The sequence below is a fragment of the Lycium barbarum genome, chromosome 6 (assembly GCF_019175385.1).
Source record: "Lycium barbarum isolate Lr01 chromosome 6, ASM1917538v2, whole genome shotgun sequence".
Lineage (NCBI taxonomy): Eukaryota > Viridiplantae > Streptophyta > Magnoliopsida > Solanales > Solanaceae > Lycium > Lycium barbarum.
Window position 1 is genome coordinate 43,569,085 of NC_083342.1, and position 8,055 is coordinate 43,577,139.

Below are 8,055 nucleotides of genomic sequence, written 5' to 3' on the forward strand. Positions count from 1 at the left end.
GCTCTCTCTTTTTCATTATGTTTCATGAATCTTCCAAGGGGTAAAGCTTCTTATATAAATTAATCACATGGCAAAATCTAATTAAAACATGGGTTGGGCCATGAAGCATGGCCGGCCACCCCTACTCTTATTGGGCCTCATTTTCATTTAATTTTTATTGAGCCCAATTAGTTACAAATCTTATTTTGTAATTCCCGAAACAAATTTCCGAAATTCCAATTTTTGCTCTTGACCTCCCCCCGTGTTTCCACACCAATATTTTTCATAAACAACACACACATATATTAATTCAATCAACATATGACCTTATTCCTTACAAATCAAAATCATTTCGAATTTTCCCGAATACACGAAAATACGGGATATAACATCCTCCCCCCCTTTAGAACATTCGTCCTCGAATGTTAGATCAGTCTTATAGGGTCTGTAAATACTTCGGGGGAGTTTCTTCTTATGAGTAGTACAATTGATACACATTCGTTTTTGAATATAATCAAGTAAGGAATTTAGATTACCGTTGGGCATAAGAGACAAGTGAGGGCACTTCTTTTTCATTCCGTCCTAAACTTCCAGGGTCATTACTTCTCCATTATTGTCTTGCCACAAGACCTTAATAGGGGGTATATATTTAGTGTGTAATCTCTACCCCTGGCGATCCAGAATAATTATAGATTGTTCTTCATCAGACAATTCCTCCGTCACTTGAATCTCTTCTACTGGAAATATTTTGGGAGGGCCACCGACGCATTCGCGAAGTATAGATACCTGAAATGCCCGATGTACCACTTCCAAATCAGATGCCAAATCTAACCCATAAGCGACATTCTTTATTCTTCAAACAATCCAATAAAGTCCGATACGTCGCGCACTGAGCTTACCCTTTTTGCCGAATTGTATTATGCCTTTCATAGGCGATCCTTTCAAAAAAAATGCTCAATTACCGACCTGGAACTCCAAGGGTCGATGTCACTTATCAGAATATGACTTCTGTCGACTCGAAGCTGCTAATTGTCTCTCTCGGATAAGTTTCACTTTATAAACGGCTTATTGGATCATATCTGGACCGATTAATTCTGTTTCGCCAGTATCGAACTAGCCGTTCAGTGACCTGAATTTTCTGCCATACAAAGCCTCATAGGGCCATTTGAATGCTAGAACAGTAGCTGTTATTACAAACAAACTCAATCAATGGCAGGTGATCATCCCAGCTACCTCTAAAATCCATAACATAGGCCCGCAACCTTTCTTCTAGAGTTTGTATAGTGTACTTGGCCTGTCTGTTACTCTGAGGTTGGAATACTGTGCTCAGACTTGCCTGAGCCTTATTCCTTCCTGGGAACAGATCTTTAGAAATTAGTCATAAACTGAGTATCTCCATCTGTGAAAATAAATATAGGAATTCTGTGGAGTCTCACCATTCCTTTAATACATATAGTCTGGCATAATCCTCAGCTGAATAAGTGGTTCTGACGGAAAGAAAATGGACTGATTTTGTCAGCCCATTAACCATACCCCATATGGAAATCATACTTCCACGGAGTGCGAGGCAAACCCGTAATGATATCCATATTAACTATCTCCCACTTCCAAATCAGAATTTCCATTCCCTGAAACAATCCACCCGGTTTCTGATGCTAAATTTTGAATTGTTGACAATTCGGGCACTGGGCAACAAGCCTTGCGATGTCCTGTCTCATACTATTCCATCAGTATAGGCATTTGAAGTCATGGTACACTTTAGTAGCTTCAGTATAAACAGAATACCGAATATTATGTGCTTCGCTCAGAATTGGCCGTTGCAGCCCTACAATGTCGGGTACACATAGTCTGCCTTCGTATAACCATACCCATCAGGTGAAACCTCGAACTGGGTCTTTTCATTGTTGAAGGTCGTCTCTCTACCATACCAAATAGACTCCTCAAACTGACACTATTTTTACCTCTCCATAATCGATGATTCCGTAACTTCTCAGACGAAAATTCCGTTATCTTCAGAACCGACCAAACGGACTCCAAGGCTAGCCGACTAATGAGTTTTACAAACCAATTCTTTGTTTCCGAATGTACGCCGGTCAATGCCGTCCATAGGTTCACGGCTAAGTGCGTTTGTCACAACGTCAGCCCTTCTAGGGTGGCACAAAATATTAACGTCATAATCTTTCAATAATTCGAACCATCTTTTCTGCCGCGAATTTGGCTCCTTTTGGCTTAGAATATACTGGAGGCTCTTAGGCCTGTATAAATGTCAACGCGGACCCCATATAAGTAATGCCGCCATATCTTTAAAGCATGAATCGCCGTAGCTAATTCCAAATCATGAGTGAAATAATTTCTTCTCGTAAAGTCTGAGTTGCCGGGGAACATAGGCTATATTCGGACCATTCTCAAAGAACTACATATTTCTGTCGATGTCGAAGGCCTAAGACAGTCCTTTATCGCTTCAGTCTTCTGTCTGTCGGTTGTTTGCATGTATACTTACTTTGCTCACTCTCCTTCGTTACCCCTCTTTGGGGTTATACTTACACCATATTCGTATCTTTTCTTTCTAATCTACAACTTGGTTATCTTCGTATGAAACCTCAACAGAATCATAATTACATAGCACCCAATCTTATCCAATAGCTGACACTCAGATATCGTAATTAACATAGCAACTCACCTTTTAATAATCGTATCATTCCTCATTGGATGATTTGGCCAAGTTATTCCTTCTTTCATACCCATTCCTTATCCGTCGTTCTGTTTTTCTCGATATTTGAATTACTTGATATGCACATGATTCATCATTCTATACCATAGGTTTCCTTTGTCCTGCACTACTACATTTTAGTTTGTTTTCGCAAATAATTCTCGAGCTTTACCCGTTGACTCTTTTAGGGGTTCTGGTTAATTACGTTTCTTACGGTTCACTCTTTCTGACATTTTGGATTACCTTCCACTCAATCATTCTCTCCTCTTTCCCAACATCGTCGTATTAGAATCTTCCAATCTCAACTAGTAGCAAAATGAATATTAGTTTATTCCGTAACATCTGTGCCATACCTTTCGCTTGTCTCATAAATTCTGTTCGGTTAATGTTTTCCATATATTACAACAATGGCTATCAGGGTTCGCCACTTAATCGACACGGTCATAAATGGGGGCCCTACACACACATATATATATATCACTACCATTGCTTTTACAACACATCTTCAATCACTTATTCATTCTTACCCTAATTGCGGAGTTGCGCTGCTTTTCCTTCCCTTTTTAGCAATCTAACCCGTCTCAGCTCGTGTGGCCCCTATAAAGTTTCTAGCCATATCACACATCCTATTTCCCTTTTTGGTTACCCAGAATTTCCTATTCGTCTCTCATATCTAAGTTTGCGAAAATTTTTGCACACTTCCCAGGGGGTCACCCATCCCAGATTTGCTCTGGCCCTGACACGCTTAACCTTACAACGTTAATGCATTCAGGCACGTTAAGGCCGGTATGATTACACCGATTGCCCCGCACAGCCTTTGTCACGTAATTTAAGACAAATTGGGGTCTTAACAACTTTTCAAAACGTTCTCGTAGCGGGTCCCACCCCGGCTTAACGAGAATTCTTCTACTTTTCTGACTATATGGTTACCATGTCGCCCTTTGTAAATCCCCAATATTTACCTTCATGCATATATATACATAAATTCAGACAGCCCACGAGTTTAAATTCGTATTCCACAAATTCCATCTCCAATTAGTCGATGAAAACTGAGAAAATGCTACTGTAAGGCATTTTACGATCATCAGCCCGAGAAAACTAAAGTCCGATGAATTTCGCGAAATCTCTTAGTACATAATTCAAATAATTACCTCCACGTTTACATATATCTATATATATTTAAGCCGAGAGCGAACCGCTCAATTCTCAACTGCTTGTCATACGTTTTGTATTCTTTCAATTAGAGGAAACTTAATCGTCGGGCATTTTTGCCCTTCACATGGGCTGTGCTAAAACAAAAGGGGTTGTAACATATTTCTGGTCCCTCCAATTAAATTGCGAATTTGCTACTCGTATATGCTTTCTCGAGATAAAATTTTTCCCGATAAGGTTAATGCCTCTTACAAATGACAGGGAGGGTACCTCTTAAACTTTTAATCCACCATAATAGATTTATCATATCGGTATCGACCTTCAAGACAGGTTAAGAATTTATATCTCATTCCCTTTTCGTATTTCTAGAAAAATTTGGGCAGAGGTTCCTCTGTATTTCTTAATATCCCAAAACCTGTACACAGGATATACCAACCATGCCTCATAGGGCCAACACGTATACGTATATACATATCATATCATATCATATCACATCATAGCCACACGGGGCTAACAATTACAAATAGAAGTATACAGATGTCGAGGCTTACCTCACATGCCCAATTCAAACTGCACCTGCTACACTTTCCCGTTTATTTCTCTTTTCAATGTTCGACTTTATGTTTTAATCGTACTTCAGAATACCTTACCCAGCATACGTCTTTCATACCATTGCTTACCTGAGTACTGTGTAGCTTCCAGTATCAGCAGTCGTTGTCTTACGTCGATACCGCTATCCAGCTGCAATCAAGGGTTAGAAAGAAAGGAATTCATTTCCTACAGCTGGCTCTATCGCACGATCTAAGAATCAAAGAAAGGCAACACCCTAAATGTCCTGTAGCCTCCTGTTTATAGATGTGGTGCACAACACACCGATAAACAAGACTCTACGAGACACGGCCTGCAGACATTCCGAGGACAAACCGCTCTGATACCAATTTTGTCACGGCCCATCCCCGTGGGCCGCGACTGGCGCCCTACTTGGGCACCCAGACAGACTTACATATCCAATTATCATATCCAAATTTAGCTCAGAGTTCACAATAGTTATTTTAAACATAATTTAAATCAAAACTTGTCTTAAGCGGTCGTGCGTACCAAAATATCATATCGGAACAGATAGAAGCGGCGGAATGCACATCGCCGATCATGTGTACAAATATAAACATAAGGGCCATTTTGGCCACCATAACAGACGGACCGCATTAAGACACAGATCGTAATCAAAACAGACACATATAGGACCCTCGACCCACATATATGACTACAGGCCTCTACAATTACAAAACGAAAACATATGACGGGACAGGGCCCCGCCGTACCCCACATAGTCAAGTATACAGATACATATACGTCACAAAAAAAAATATATACCGACACATGGGCTCCGGATCGAAAGGAGCACTCTGTAATAGCAGAACATGTGGCCTACACTGGCAGATCACGAACCTCTGTACCTGCGGGCATGAAAACGCAGCCCCCGAAGAAAGGGGGTCAGTACGAAAGATGTACTGAGTATGTAAAGCATAGAGTGCAGAAGTGTAAACCATAACCGAAAACAAACAGGATACAAAAAGGGGAATACTGACCCGTATATCAAAATCTGTACCAAAAACGTATGCACATAATGCAGATAAAAATCATGCAAAGCTCAGGAACGTGGTCACCCCTCCGACGCAGGTGCCACACACAGCATAACACCGGAAGGTTCAAATCTCCGTACATCCCCGAACACACACATATCATCATAACATATCACCAGCCATATCACAGCATAACTCCAACGGAACCCGACCCTATGGCGAGGTCTCGGGAACCGTAACACAGCATACGGCCGAATTGATCATAGTGCGCACGAACCATAACCGGCCCGGGAACCGGTGAACGAAATCATAATAAGGGCACGAGCGGAGTCGTGAGCAACAATGCAATTTACATATCAAAATACTTTTGCAAACTTGACAAAATCATATGTTGACTTATTAGTCAAAATAATTCGAACAATTAATCAAAACGGGGTTCATTTCACAAAAGTATTTCCAAAACGATAATTATGGTTCAAAATATAATTTAGGATATCGTGGCAATCAAAACATTATTTTACAATAGCCAAGTTCATAAACAAAAGTCTTTTGCCGACGTTATACAAAAATGAGCCTTATAGGGCAACCGAAAGAGTCTCGGAGTTAGCGGGCCCACCTCGGGTCAAGTCGAGGTGGCGAACATGAATTACGAACATTTGGGGTCTATGAAATCATACGTGAAAGTTTCGAAGCGATTCGAATACACTTACAAAGGTTTCGGACATTAGATCACTTTTTAACACAAATGAGAGTTTTATGCTTCAATTGAATTGAATGAATAGTACCCAATTTTTAATTCGGATTTCTGAGAACAGAATGGCCTCCAGGGCTCCGATGTCGACCTAGTATACCTAGGACATGCCAAAAGAAGGAAATGGGGTAGCCTTACATACCTTTCGCGCTCCCTACGCTTGTCCAAAATCGAATCCCGTTTCGCTCAGAATCTACAAATGGTCAAAGTCACCAATTAGGAATTTCAAGACTTTAAGAATTCATTTAACTTCATATTTGTCTACCGAAATTTCGGCAGCACTTCCCCTATACATATAGCACCCCCGAGAATTCAACTCGGCCAAAATATTCACAACAACCCAACAACAACACTAATAACAATAACCATAGCTACAAAACACACAATATGGCACAACTAACCTTCTTCCCGACATAATGTCACAACCTTCATTCCAACTTCATATTTTCAAATCAATATCAACATCCTCACATTCATTACTAATTAAGACCATGACAATATAATTCGAGAGCATTTCATGACATTTCTACAAAATATTCATACGATATACAAAGTATACAACTTCCCACCAAAATCATAATTCATTCAAAACTTCTAACCTTTGACATACATATTCATAACATGCTTCCATATCCCAAATTCATCAATAATCATCATAATTTGCACCTTAACAACTCCATTTTCATAATGTCATAAAATCATACTAAAACGACATAAACTTCTACATTCCATTTCAATGCAAACTTATATCATTTCATCTTCATTTACATTGCAAGAATCACAACTAACATGTTAAATCAACATTTAATTCATTCCCATTCCATTCCCTATATCACACGGCCAACCTATACATTTCCAACTTCAACCAAATTCATTCCACTTTCATTCTCAATATGAATTTCATCCTACACACAACTAGAATATAACATAAATTCAATCCACCATAAGCATACAATGTATATATATACACGGCCATGGACCATATTCCATACCCACTTTGCAAACTCCCATGTTTTCATGAATCCTACTCATTTCCATACACTACAACACAAACAAACCTTCCTAACATAATAATATGGAATGAATTCTTACCTTTTCTCTTCAACTTCTTCAAACTTCCACTTGCCAACACAAGTGCTTTCTTGCCTTAAAAATTATACCATCTTGAAGAGCATCCTTGAGTTAGTAATATTGCTAGAAAATTATGATTTTTGGACCAAGATTAATGGACTTGGAATTTTTTTCTTTTCTCTTGGAGGGGGCCGAAACCCTCCCCCTTGTTCTTGCTCTATTGCTTTGTTTTTGCTCTCTCTTTTTCATTATGTTTCATGAATCTTCCAAGGGGTAAAGCTTCTTATATAAATTAATCACATGGCAAAAACTAATTAAAACATGGGTTGGGCCATGAAGCATGGCCGGCCACCCCTACTCTTATTGGGCCTCATTTTCATTTAATTTTTATTGAGCCCAATTAGTTACAAATCTTATTTTGTAATTCCCGAAACAAATTTCCGAAATTCCAATTTTTGCTCTTGACCTCCCCCCGTGTTTCCACACCAATATTTTTCATAAACAACACACACATATATTAATTCAATCAACATATGACCTTATTCCTTACAAATCAAAATCATTTCGAATTTTCCCGAATACACGAAAATACGGGATATAACAATTTTTTAGGAAAATCTTTAGTAAACTGAGATGATTAAAGACCTAACTTGGAAAAAGCATTTTTCTTCACAACTCCAATGCTAAGATTCTGATTCAAAATAAACTATGATTTGTCACTTCATTTTTTTTTAAATGAAGATGTTTGCTCCAATCTTTGGGCAAACAAGGCTTGTGACTCAGGGAATTTAAAATTTAAAAATGCTTCA

At 39.1% G+C, this 8,055-nt stretch overlaps 1 long non-coding RNA gene across 1 annotated transcript; it reads right to left on the reverse strand.

Moving 5' to 3' along the window:
• Nucleotides 1-4,916: 4,916 nt before the first annotated feature.
• LOC132599693 (uncharacterized) lies at nucleotides 4,917-7,479 on the reverse strand. The gene is made up of 3 exons (XR_009566944.1): nucleotides 7,268-7,479; nucleotides 6,318-6,368; nucleotides 4,917-5,298 (listed from the first exon to the last, which is right to left on the reverse strand). It is a non-coding gene; the product is annotated as an uncharacterized LOC132599693 (long non-coding RNA).
• Nucleotides 7,480-8,055: the final 576 nt, after the last annotated feature.